General features: G+C 49.2%; 1 long non-coding RNA gene across 2 annotated transcripts in view; it reads left to right on the forward strand.

Moving 5' to 3' along the window:
* The first annotated feature begins 2586 nt into the window (after nt 1-2586).
* LOC138647598 (uncharacterized) overlaps nt 2587-12688 on the forward strand; it is a 34168-nt gene continuing 24066 nt past the window's right edge. For both annotated transcript variants that reach the window (XR_011315007.1, XR_011315008.1), the window contains exon 1: nt 2587-2687. This is a non-coding gene — a long non-coding RNA (uncharacterized lncRNA). The remainder of the gene's footprint in view (nt 2688-12688) is intronic.

Consider the following 12688-nt stretch of genomic DNA (forward strand, 5'->3'; position numbering starts at 1 on the left):
ATTCTTGGAAAATAAATGTTCAAAAATGTCTTACCGTTTTGTGCACGCAGCCCCTGTGCACACCCATATGTCGTCGTGATTGTATATAATTTCTCTGTAGTCTGATCCTTGGTCACAAACATTTTTTGACTTATTATTCCAGATCTGGACAATATTTATAAAGCAAATTGTAAATATTTTATGAAAAAAAGTGTAATAAAGGTGATAGGTGGAAAAGAGCAGGGGTGAACCTAGCCACACTGCTGCCTGAGGCGAACTTCAAAAAGGCGCCCCCCCAAACACATATACAGTACAGCCCCCCTATAGCGCTCCCATCTCATATACAGTCCCCCCCCATACATTACATGAGTGATAACTATTGTACATTCTACAATAGGTCGTAAATCAGACAGTATAGTCCTCCATACAGTATTCTGGGCACCACAGTGCTCCATACAGAATAATGAGCCCCATATATTGCTCCATACAGTATAATGAGCCCCATATATTGCTTTATGCAGTATTGTGGCACCACACAGCGCCCCATACAGAATAACATGCCCCATATATTGCTCCATACAGTATAATGAGCCCCATATATTGCTCCATACAGAATAATGAGCCCCATATATTGCTCCATACACTATAATGAGCCCCATATATTGCTCCATACAGTATAATGAGCCCCACATGATGCTCCATACTGTATAATGGCCACACAGTGCTCCATACTGTATAATGGCCCCACATGATGCTCCATACTGTATAATGGCCACACAGTGCTCCATACTGTATAATGGCCGGACATGATGCTCCATACTGTATAATGGCCACACAGTGCTCCATACTGTATAATGGCCACACATGATGCTCCATACTGTATAATGGCCACACATGATGCTCCATACTGTATAATCGTCACACATGATGCTCCATTCTGTATAATGGCCTCACATGATGCTCCATACTGTATAATGGCCCCACATGTTGCTCCATACTGTATAATGGCCACACAGTGCTCCATACTGTATAATGGCCCCACATGATGCTCCATACTGTATAATGGCTACACAGTGCTCCATACTGTATAATGGCCACATATGATGCTCCATACTGTATAATGGCCACACATGATGCTCTATACTGTATAATGGCCCCACATGATGCTCCATACTGTATAATGGCCACACAGTGCTCCATACTGTATAATGGCCACATATGATGCTTCATACTGTATAATGGCCACATATGATGCTCCATACTGTATAATGGTCACACATGATGCTCCATTCTGTATAATGGCCTCACATGATGCCCCATACTGTATAATGGGCCCACATGATGCTCCATACTGTATAATGACCACACATAGTTACTCCTACACACTTGGCTGTGCTCCGTACACCTTGCACACACGGCTCCACTCCGTACTCATGCGGCTCCGCTCCATACACCTCGCACACACCCGGCTCTGCTCCATACACCTCAAACACACCTGGCTCCGCTCCATATACCTCATACACACCCGGCTCTGCTCTGCACACCTCATACACACCCGGCTGTTCTCCGTACACCTCATAAACATACGGCTCCGCTCCTTACACCTCATACACACACTGCTCCGCTCCGTATACCTCATACACACACGGCTCCGCTCCGTACACCTCATACACATTCAGCTCCGCTCCATACACCTCATACACACACGGTTCCGCTCTGCGCACCTCCTACACATTCAGCTCCACTCCATACACCTCATACACACACGGCTCCATTCCGTACACATCGTACACATTCAGCTCTGCTCCATACACCTCATGCACTCACGGCTCTGCTCCATACACCTCGTACATATTCAGCTCTGCTCCATACACCTCATGCACTCACGGCTCTGCTCCATACACCTCGTACCCATTCAGCTCCGCCTAATACACCTCATACACACACGGCTCCACTCCATACACCTCGTACACATTCAGCTCTGCTCATTAACCTCATATACACACGACTCCGCTCCGTACACATTGTACACATTCAGATCCGCTCCATACACCTCATACACACACGGCTCCGCTCCATACACCTCACACACACACGGCTTCCGCTCCATACACCTTGTACACACACGGCTCCGCTCCGTACACCTCATACACACACGGCTTTGCTCCGTACACCTCATACACACGCGGCTGTGCTCCGTACACCTCACACACACACGGCTCCGCTCCGTACACCTCGTACACACATGGCTCTGCTACATTCACACTGTAAACCCCTTCTCATTCCACACAGCAGAGTCCTGCAATCCATGGAGGTCGTGATCATATGACCCCTGACTCCTCCCCTCCTGTGACCTCATCACAGGTCCTGTTTGCACAGAGCAGCCAATATGTGGTGGGCTGCTCTGCGGGTGCAGGGATGACCGGCTGATATTGCACACCGTGGGTTGTGACTAACCTAATGCTTAGGTTGTGGGTTGTGAGCAGGGGCGCGCACCGCACTAGTGAGCACTCAGCAAATGTTAGGGATTATGGAGAGTCGGCACCAGGTGTTCTGACCGCCACTCTGCCGCCCTTTGTCTTTCAGTGACGACTGCCGCCTGAAGCAAAGGGCTCAACTTGCCCTATGATAGCGGCGCCCCTGGAAAAGAGTGACTTTTAACCACAGGATCAGGAATAAGACAGCATGGGAATTGCATGCACAAAACGGTAAGAGATTTCCAATTTGCAAAGTTTTTTTTTCCTTTAATGCAGTCACATGGGTTCATAGAACCAACTAATATATTTAGGGTGGTCGCAATTACCCATAGTAAAGGAGAGGGGGGAGCTTGGTTTAGGAAAGCCTACATTCAAATAACCTATTATTATCCAAACATAAAAAGGTAACACAGAGAAGTAAAGGGGCCAAAGACCCCTGAATATACATATCACTATAAGGAAAAAGACCTATAAGAATGTGGAGTGTGAGGGTATGTGCACACGTTCAGGCTTTTTCGTGTTTTTTTGCATTTTTTCGTGATAAAAACGCGATAAAACTGCATTAGAAACCGCAGACATATGCATCCTATCATTTAGAATGCATTCTGCAATTTTTGTGCACAGGATGCATTTTTTTCCGTGAAAAAAACGCATCGCGGTAAAAAAAAGCAGCATGTTCATTAATTTTGTGTTTTTTTCACGTTTTCACGCTATTCTATGCATTTGGGAAAAACCGCACAAAAAACGCGTCAAAACGCATAAAAAATGCGAAAAAAATGCATGCGGATTTCTGGCAGAAATGTCAGGTTTTTGTCAGGAAAATTTCTGCCAGAAATCCTGACGTGTGCACATACCCTGAGGCAGTGACCAGAGGGGAAATCACAGGGACATGGGGATGCCCAGCCACGGGCCCCCCTGTATGGTGACAAATGTTCAAACCCACAAGTTTGAACATAGGGGGAGGTATGTGAGGTAGTGACCGGTGTCCTATGCGAGTTTCGCTATGTGTCCCCCAGGATGCGCTCAGAAGTGTATTAGATCCGCTGGAGTGTCTTGTGGTCACAGCAGGGTGTCTGTGAGTCACAAGGCAGAATAAAAGTAAGCATGGACCTGGTCAAGTTATTTTTGACAAAGGAATTGTTCAAGAAAACCCGGTATGGGCTTTTATTTTTTTAAACAGACTGCAAAAAGGTAGTGGGGCCGGTTCGTTTCTTCCAGCCCGGATCTTACCAGTGGCCCATGGCCACAGAGTCCAGGAGAGAGAAAAAAAGCCTACAGGAGGTTTGGGTGCGTCAGTTTTGGAGTTTGCAACCTGTGGACCAGTCGGCTCTGCAAAAAGGCACCATCAAGGCCAAGCAGAGCAAACTCCTGGAACCCCACTGCTTGATACCGTGGTGCAGTTGCCCTGAGCGACCAGACATTCGTGAACTGTGTTGTTTCCCGGCTGCGATCCGGAGTATATCATTTTGGTGCTGTGACTTTGTGAGCTCTCTGCATATTAGAGAAACTTTGTTTTTGGAACTTTAAGGTGGTCACTGCCTATCACGCTGCACCACCCTGCGGCACTACAAGAGTCACAAACCCACAAAGATAATATCCGAAACAGGATGAAAATTGAGGCTCAGCCTCGTTCAGTGGAGGAGAAAAGCAAGGAGCGGCAGACACCGTTAGTAGGACCAACCAAACAAGTAGGCCAAATGCAGTTTAATATCCGAAACAGGATGAAAATTGAGGCTCAGCTTTGTTCAGTGGAGGAGAAAAGCAAGGAGCGGCAGACACCGTTAGTAGGCCCAACCAAACAAGTAGGCCAAATGCAGTTTAATATCCGAAACAGGATGAAAATTTTGGCTCAGCTTTGTTCAGTGGAGGAGAAAAGCAAGGAGCGGAAGACACCTTATGTAGGCCCAACCAAACAAGTAGGCCAAATGCAGTTTAATATCCAAAACAGGATGAAAATTTTGGCTCAGCTTTGTTCAGTGGAGGAGAAAAGCAAGGAGCGGCAGACACCGTTAGTAGGCCCAACCAAATAAGTAGGCCAAATGCAGTTTAATATTTGAAACAGGAGTAAACTGGCGGCTCAGCTTTGCTCAGTGGAGGACAACTGTAATGGGAGGCAGACACAGTTAGTAGGCCTAAATAAGTAAGTAGGCTAAATGCAGTGCAAAATTGGTAACTGGAGTACACAGGCGGCATAGCTTTGTTCAATGGAGGACAGCTGTAATGAGTGGCGCAGACAGACTTAGTAGGCCTAAAATAAAAAAGTAGGCTAAAAGCAGTTCAAAATTGGTAACAGGAGTAAACAGGCGGCTTGGCTTTGTTCAGTGGAGGACAACTGTAATGAGTGGCGCAGACACGGTTAGTAGGCTCAAATACAAAAGTAGGCTCAAAGGTGTTCAAAATTGGTAACAGGACTAAACAGGCGGCATAGCTAGGTACTGGAGTGGGCTCCTCTGCTGAGTAGCAGACAGTGGTAGTAGGCGCAAAGTATTAACTGGTCAAAATGGAGGCCAGGGCCCCTGTATATTTTAAATATCATCTATCATTTCAACAAATTTGTATTGGCAGAGCCATTGAAGGATTTAACAGCACAGACTACACAGTGGTGGAGCAGGGAGAGGTAGGTATTGCAAGTGGTAGAGCACTGTTTGAGCTGGGGGGCAACACTCTCGTGGGCGGCGGTACTGGCACAGGGCCCCTCATATTACGAGGGTGTGTCTGACGTTGGGTGTGCACCACCACCGTCAGAGACACTTCATTGTACTATGAGGGACCCTGTGCCAGTGCCGTCACCCAGAAGTGGGCACACCCACCTGTCCAGGCAAACGGCACTCGCATGGGTGCTTGCGCCAAGTGGTGACCACGGCCCTGTGGGGGGAGTCAGCCCATTTAGGGAGGTATAAAAATGGCCTATGGTGGACATTCAGCAGCTGCAAATGGAGGAATTGGAGCAGTCAGTAAGAGGAGGCCAAAAGCAAGACATTTTTCAGGCAAGCTACGTGTCAGCAGGGGAAGGTGGGGCAAAATAATTTGAAATCCATGATTGGTTCATTTTAATGAAGGTTAGATCATCAACATTTTGGGTAGCCAGACGAGTCCTTTTTTCGGTCAGTATTGAACCAGCAGCACTGAAGAGACTCTTTCTGATAGCACACTAGCAGCTGGGCAAGCGAGCTCCTGTAATGCATATTCTGCCAAATCAGGCCAGGTGCCCAGTAATCAAAGGGGAATGACCTGTGAGGGAGAACATCGATAAGGGATGAAAAATAGTTCATAACCATACTGGACAAATGCTGTCTCCTGTCACTTTGAATCGTCGTGTCTGCGGTCATTGCGAAATCACTCCACAACCTGGACATAAAACCCCTCTGTCCAACGCCACTTCTGATTTGTGCACCTCTAACACCTCTGCCATGTTGCCGCCTACAGCTCGTGTGAGAACCATCACCGCCGCTGTGTGCTGGGAATGCCTGAACCAAACGGTCTACAAGAGTTGCTTGTTTGGTAGCCAATATTTGCTCAAGGTTCTCATGTGGCATGATATTTTGTAATTTCCCTTTATATCGTGGATCAAGGAGGCAGGCCAACCAGTAATCGTCATCGGTCATCATTTTTATAATGCAGGGGTCCCTTTTTAGGATACGCAAGGCATAATCAGCCATGTGGGCCAATGTTCCAGGTGTCAATTCACTGCTTGTGCTGGGTTGAGGAGCACTTTCTTGCAAATTAACATCACTTGTCTCCCGCAAAAACCCTGTACCTGACCTTGCAACGCTACCAGTTTCTATTGCACCCTGAGAAGCATCCTCCTCCCATAAATATTCATCCCCATCATCCTCCTACTCCTCTTCGTCTGCCACCTCGTCCAGGAGAGTTCCCTGAGCAGACAATGGCTGACTGTCATCAAGGCTTCCCTCCTCCTCGGCCGCAGACACCTGCTCCTTTATGTGCATCAAACTTTGCATCAGCAGACGCATTAGTGGGATGCTCATGCTTATGATGGCGTCGTCTGCACTTACCAGCCATGTGCATTCCTCAAAACACTGAAGGACTTGACAGAGGTCTTGTAGCTTCGACCACTGCACACCAGACAACTCCATGTCTGCCATCCAACTGCCTGCCCGTGTATGTGTATCCTCCCACAAATACATTACAGCACGCCTCTGTTCGCACAGCCTCTGAAGCATGTGCAGTGTGGAGTTCCACCTTGTTGCAACGTCGATTATTAGGCGGTGCTGGGGAAGCTTCAGCGATCGCTGATGGTTCAGCATACGGCTGGAGTGTATGGGCGACCGGCGGATGTGCGAGCAAAGTATTCGCACCTTCAGGAGCAGGGCTGGTAACCCCAGATAATTTTTCAGGAAGCACTGCACCACCAGGTTCAAGGTGTGAGCCAGGCAAGGTATGTGTTTCAGTTCTGAAATGGCTATGGCAGCCATAAAATTCCTTCCGTTATCACTGACTACCTTGCCTGCCTCAAGATGTACACTGCCCAGCCATGACTGAGTTTCTTGCTGCACGTACTCGGCCAGTACTTCCGCGGTGTGTCTGTTGTCACCCAAACACTTCATTTCCAACACAGCCTGCTGACACTTACCAATAGCTGTTCCATAATGTGACACCTCGTGTGCAACACTGGCAGCTGCGGATGGAGTGGTCGGGTGACTGCGCTCTGTGGATGAGCTTTCGCTTCTGGAGGAGGAGGAGGAGGAGGGGTGTCGAACACCTACTGCCAACTGTTTCCTAGACCGTGGGCTAGACAGAACTGTCCCACTATGGCTGTCCCCTGTGGACCCTGCATCCACCACATGAACCCAGTGCGCCGTGATGGACACGTAACGTCCCTGGCCATGCCTACTGGTCCATGCATCTGTTGTGAGGTGCACCTTTCTACTGACTGATTGCCTCAGTGCATGGACAATGCGGTCTTTGACATGCTGGTGGAGGGCTGGGATGGCTTTTCTCGCAAAGAAGTGTCGATTGGGTAGGTCATAGCGTGGTACTGCGTAGGCCTCGCTTTCAACCAACCGGTAGGGCATCATCTCTAACGAGATTAGTCTAGCAATGTGGGCGTTCAAACCCTGTGTACGCGGATGAGAGGATGAGTACTTCCTTTTCCTAACGAGAGTCTCTTGTAGGGTGAGCTGGACTGGAGAGCTGCATATGGTGGAACTAGCGGGGGTGGTGGTGGACATGGCAGATTGAGAGAGGGTTAGTGACGGTATTCTTGATGTTGGCCTACATACATTGTTTCCTACCAAGAACCTTGGGATTCCCTGACTGCTTTGGCCTTGCGACGATACCTCCACATTTGCTGGTGGTGGTGTCCTAACCGGTGGGCTTACTGTGAGGGAAGCAATGTAGTGTTGCTGACTACCTTCATTCTGAGCAGGTGCACCAACGGTATGGGACGTTTGGTAGTTAGTCCAGGCTTGCAAGTGCATGATGGTTAAATGTCTACGCATGCACGTTGTATTAAAATTTTGGACATTCTTCCCTCTGCTAAAGGTCTTTGAGCATTTCTTACAGATAACTTTGCACTGATCATTCGGATCTTGGTTAAAAAATTCCCACACTGCACTCTTCCTACTATGGAATACCTTTTCAGGCATTGCACGCTGTTCTCCTTTCACCGGATGGCCACGCTGTCCTAAAAGTGTTTTAGGTTTTGTCAAACGTTTTTGGCCAGATACTGGCCTGCCAGATGAAAGCTGTTGCGATGTAGATGCCTGCTGCGGATCATCCTCCTCTGCTTCAGAGCTACTGCCAGCGGCACACTCTTCCCCCTATGGCTGCCAATCTGGGTCAACAACTGGGTCATCTATCACCTCCTCTTCAATGTCATGTGCACCTTCCTCTGTGTCACCGTGTAAGGTGCTATAGCGTTCGTGACGGGGCACCATAGTCTAATCAGTGTCAGATTTTGGCTTAGTACACTGCGAGGGCAATGTTGTGATCTGAGTCAATGGAACAGCATAATAATCTAGCTGTGGCTGTGCATCTGTGCACTCCATGTCCGATTCATCTTGTAATGGGCTGTTAACTATTTCCCTTTCTAACCCTGGCACGGTATGTGTAAAGAGCTCCATGGAGTAAACTGTAGTGTCGCCTGCCGCATCCTTCACTTTTGCTTTGGGTGAAGGACACAAGGAAGCGACTTGTTCCTGCCCGGGAGCATCCACTGACAACTCGCTGCTTTTATATTTCGAACTTTCTGAAGAGGAGGCGAAAGAGCTAGAGGCTGAGTCAGCAAGGAAGGCCAAAACTTTTTCCTGCTGCTCCGGCTTTAAAAGCGGTTTTCCTACTCCCAGATAAGGGAGCCTTCGAGGCCTTGTGTAGCCAGACGATGATGCTGGCTCAACACCTCCAGCCTTAGGTGCTATTTTGCTTTTCCCACTACCACCAGATGCTCCACCACCACCACCACCATCAGTACCAGCTGGCAAGGGCCGCCCACGGCCTTTTCCACCAGACTTCCTCATTTTTTGGGAAAATCTAACCAAAATAACAACCGTTATATGGTACTGTAAAACAAGGTAGAAGGTGTATATAAACTTGTTGGCAATTTAAATCTCAGTTTTTTTGGGGGGGGGAGACTGCAACAAAAAACAGGACCTGTGTATTACACTACACAATGTAAGTGGCAGAACGAGGCTGGAAGATATATAAAAAAAATACAAGGGCTGTAGTACAATTTCAATCTCCCTACAATGATCTCAGGACAAGTATGGCAGCAATAAAAAGGACTGCTGCACACAAAAGTGTGGACAAATAAACAAGAGAACTGTGCAGAAAGAAGCAACAGGATTTTTGCTTTTAAAAAAGCAGTTGGTTTGCACAGCGGCGTACAAACAGCAATGCAGCTATCAGGGAGCCTTAGGCTGCCGTCACACTAGCAGTATGTGGTCAGTATTTTACATCAGTATTTGTAGCCAAAACCAGGAGTGGAACAATTAGAGGAAAAGTATAATAGAAACATGTCACCACTTTTGTATTTATCGCCCACTCCTGGTTTTGGCTACAAATACTGATGTAAAATACTGACCAAATACTGATAGTGTGACGGCAGCCTTATAGGGCAGCCTAATAAGCTACAGAGCTGATGCACAAAAAAAAAACTCCACTGTCCCTGCAAAGAAAAGGTGGTGTTGGACAGTGGAAATCGCTATAGCACAAGCAGTTTCGGGGTTAATCTTCCCTCCCTAACTATATCCCTTCTTCTGATGAAGCTGCAGCAACCTCTCCCTATGCTAAGATCGGCAGAAGTAAGATGGCGGTCGGCGTTCACGCCCCTTTATAGCCCCTGTGACGCCGCAGAAAGCAAGCCAATCACTATCATGCCCTTTTCTAAGACGGTGAGGACCGAGACCTATGTCATCACGCCACCCACACTCTGCGTCCTCCTTCATTGGATGAGAAATGGCGCTGAAAGCGTCATACGAAACGCGACTTTGGTGCGGAGATCGCCGACCTCATGGCCGATCCCACACTAGGATCGGGTCGGTTTTCACGAAACCCGACTTTGCCGAAAGTCGACGACTTTTGAAAATGTCCGATCTGTTTCGCTCAATCCTAGCCGCCAGCACTGCAGCTAATAACCGAGCTCTGATGACACACCGCCAGCACTGCAGCTAATAACTGAGCTCTGGTGACACACCGCCAGCACTGCAGCTAATAACTGAGCTCTGGTGACACACCGCCAGCACTGCAGCTAATAACCGAATTCTATTGACACACCGCCAGCACTGCAGCCAATAGCCGAGCTCTAATGAAACGGCGCCAGCACTGCAGCTAATAACCGAGCTCTAATGACACACCGCCAGCACTGCAGCTAATAACCGAGCTCTGATGACACACCGCCAGCACTGCAGCTAATAACTGAGCTCTGGTGACACAGCGCCAGCACTGCAGCTAATAACCGAATTCTATTGACACACCGCCAGCACTGCAGCCAATAGCCGAGCTCTAATGAAACGGCGCCAGCACTGCAGCTAATAACCGAGCTCTAATGACACACCGCCAGCACTGCAGCTAATAACAGAGCTCTAATGACACGGCGCCAGCACTGCAGCTAATAACTGAGCTCTGATGACATGCCGCCAGCACTGCAGCTAATAACCGTGCTCTGATGACACACCGCCAGCACTGCAGCTAATAACCGAGCTCTGATGACACACCGCCAGTACTGCAGCTAATAACAGAGCTCTAATGACACACCGCCAGCACTGCAGCTAATAACTGAGCTCTGATGACATGCCGCCAGCACTGCAGCTAATAACCGTGCTCTAATGACACACCGCCAGCACTGCAGCTAATAACCGAGCTCTGATGACACACCGCCAGCACTGCAGCTAATAACCGAGCTCTGATGACAGGCTGCCAACACTGCAGCTAATAACTGAGCTCTGATGACAGGGCGCCAGCACTGCAGCTAATAACCGTGCTCTAATGACACACCGCCAGCACTGCAGCTAATAACCGAGCTCTGATGACACACCGCCAGCACTGCAGCTAATAACCGAGCTCTGATGACAGGCTGCCAGCACTGCAGCTAATAACCGAGCTCTGATGAGATGACACACTGCCAACACTGCAGCTAATAACTGAGCTCTGATGACACACCGCCAGCACTGCAGCTAATAACTGAGCTCTGATGACACACCGCCAGCACTGCAGCTAATATCCGAGCTCTAGTGACACAGCGCCAGCACTGGAGCTAATAACCGAGCTCTGATGACACGCCGCCAGCACTGCAGCCAATAACCGAGCCCTGATGACATGCCGCTGGCACTGTAGCTAATCTCCGAGCTCTAATGACATGGCACCAGCACTGCAGCTAATAACTGAGCTCTAATGACACGGCGCCAGCACTGGGGCTAATAACCAAGGTCTAATGACACGGCGCCCTCTAATGACATGGCGCCAGCATTGCAGTTAATAACCGAGCTCTATTGACACGGCGCCAGCACTGCAGCCAATAACCGAACTCTAATGATACAGCGCCAGCACTGCAGCTAATAACCAAGCTCTGATGACACACCGCCAGCACTGCAGCCAATAACCGAGCTCTGATGACACACCGCCAGCACTGTAGTTAATAACCGAGCTCTGATGAAACGGGGCCAGCACTGCAGCTAATAACCGGGCTCTGATGACATGCCGCCAGCACTGCAGCTAATAACCAGGTTCTGATGACACACCGCCAGCACTGCAGCTAATAACTGAGCTTTGATGACACACCGCCAGCACTGCAGCCAATAACTGAGCTCTAATGACAGGGCGCCAGCACTGCAGCTAATAACCGAGCTCTGATGACACAGCGCCAGCACTGCAGCCAATAACCGAGCTCTAATGATACGGCACCAGTACTGCAGCTAATAACCGAGATCTGATGACACACCGCCAGCACTGCAGCTAATAACCGAGCTCTGATGACACGGCGCCAGCACTGCAGCTAATAACCGAGCTCTAATGACACGGCGTAAGCACTGCAGCTAATTACCGAGCTCTAATGACACACCGCCAGCACTGCAGCTAATAACCGAGCTCTAATGACACACCGCCAGCACTGCAGCTAATCTCCGAGCTCTGATGACACGCCGCCAGCACTGCAGCTAATAACCGAGCTCTGATGACACACCGCCAGCACTGCAGCCAATAACCGAGGTCTAATGACACACCGCCAGCACTGCAGCTATTAACCAAGCTCTAATGACACAGCGCCAGCACTGCAGCCAATAACCGAGCTCTGATGACCCGCCGCCAGCACTGCAGCTAATAACTGAGCTCTGATGACACACCGCCAGCACTGCAGCCAATAACCGAGCTCTAATGACACACCGCCAGGACTGCAGCTAATAACCGAGCTCTAATGACACACCGCCAGCACTGCAGCTAATCTCCGAGCTCTGATGACCCGCCGCCAGTACTGCAGCTAATAACCGACCTCTGATGACACACCGCCAGCACTGCAGCCAATAACCGAGGTCTAATGACACACCGCCAGCACTGCAGCTATTAACCAAGCTCTAATGACACAGCGCCAGCACTGCAGCCAATAACCGAGCTCTGATGACCCGCCGCCAGCACTGCAGCTAATAACTGAGCTCTGATGACATGCCGCCAGTACTGCAGCTAATAACCAAGCACTGATGACACACCGCCAGCACTGCAGCCAATAACCGAGCTCTAATGACACACCGCCAGGACTGCAGCTAATAACCGAGCTCTAATGA

Source organism: Ranitomeya imitator, chromosome 8 (genome assembly GCF_032444005.1).
Source record: "Ranitomeya imitator isolate aRanImi1 chromosome 8, aRanImi1.pri, whole genome shotgun sequence".
Lineage (NCBI taxonomy): Eukaryota > Metazoa > Chordata > Amphibia > Anura > Dendrobatidae > Ranitomeya > Ranitomeya imitator.